Source organism: Arachis ipaensis, chromosome B07 (genome assembly GCF_000816755.2).
Source record: "Arachis ipaensis cultivar K30076 chromosome B07, Araip1.1, whole genome shotgun sequence".
Classification (NCBI taxonomy): Eukaryota; Viridiplantae; Streptophyta; class Magnoliopsida; order Fabales; family Fabaceae; genus Arachis; species Arachis ipaensis.
The window spans coordinates 16,888,692-16,890,280 of NC_029791.2; positions in this window are offsets into that span (position 1 = coordinate 16,888,692).

A 1,589-nucleotide genomic window follows, 5' to 3' on the forward strand; every position below is an offset into this window, starting at 1 on the left:
GCTGAAGAATGTTATCTTGAACAACATGAGTGCAATAGGTTCCAAAGAGGTTGGAAGAGTTGCTTATAGATTTATATCAGCACTGCCAAATGGAAGATTTCTTAACAGGACATTTTGGGTCAAAACGGATGCCATGTGAGAGTAATGTTCGACATGCATGCTAGGTTAAGGGCAAATGCCGCAACATGTGATAGAGTAGTGATATGTTGCGGTTCGTGATGTAGGTGGTAGTTGTGGGTCTTCTTCTTTGATCTCGTAGGTAGCCCTGGTAGTGATAACAGTAATTCACTATGCCGAACCGCGTGGTCATGAAGAAGAAATTGGGGAGGATTTGGATCATATTGTTGAAACTATGAAACTAGATCATCTAACGAGGGTGATTCGTATGATGAGTATGTGTCGGAGACTCTAACTAGTGGGGTGTTCAGTTTCTTCCTCCTCCATCTTTGGCCATTCTATAAGTATTAGATATTCCAAGCCAATACCACTCTTAATCTGGATCTCATACAGATAGATGATCCTTTTAATCTTGGCGAAGAGGAAGATTATAGCACAGATGGCAGCGTAAAATTTTGGGTGGACCATAGGTTTAGAAATAGAGATGTTGTTCTGATGGTAGTAAAAAACTACAACATTCGAAGGAATGCTGAATATAGAATTTTAGAGTTAAATAGGTTGAAATATTATTATTGATGCAAGTAATTCTCTATTGGGTGTCCATAAAGTTTTCATGGTAGACTTCAACGAAATCTGAGCTACTAATAAATATCATTCTTTATAATTTACAAAATTTACAAGTAAATGTTGTTTATGTTATATATTAGGTGATGAGATTTATGAGTGATTTTGTAAAGAGGTGCATAAGTTTGGAGGTCACACTCCTATTTGGCACCAACCATATTCCAAGACCATTCTCAGTTAGATAACAGCTTGATTTGTACGGTGATTCTACTGATTATACATATTGATCTTTCTGTTTCTATCTCAGTATTACAAAGTGCAGTACAACAGAGTTCTTATTTCAAGCCATCATATTAAAAGGTGTGGATGACAAATCAGAAAGCGATTGCTCAAACATGTGGGATGGCCATGAAACTGCTGAAAATTTCTAGTGTAACCCCCCAATCGGCTCACCATCTGTGAATAAACTAAGATGATAAACTACATCCTGAAGTGTAACAATGCACTCATTTCACGGAAGGTGAAAACTATGCATCTCGAGCCTCCACTACTCAACAAATGCATAGAGTAAATGATTATCAAACATAAAATTCTTAGCTCGACAGAGTATCTGAACCTAGCCCCTCTAATATAAATTAGTAGGACGTTAGGCGATGGGATAAACAAGATCATATGATGTGGCAAGAGAATCCGATGTGTCTATAAGAATACATTTGATCAGTTTTTTGTAATGTGTATTACATTGCTCATAATAACTAAATTATAAAAATTAACTTTATCTAATTTATGAATTTTATGTATTTAAATTAATTAAATATTAATTAGGATAAAGTATGCTTTTTTCTTCTAACGTTTGTGATTTTTTTTTAAAAAATACCCTTAATATTTTAATTCATTCAATTTTGTCT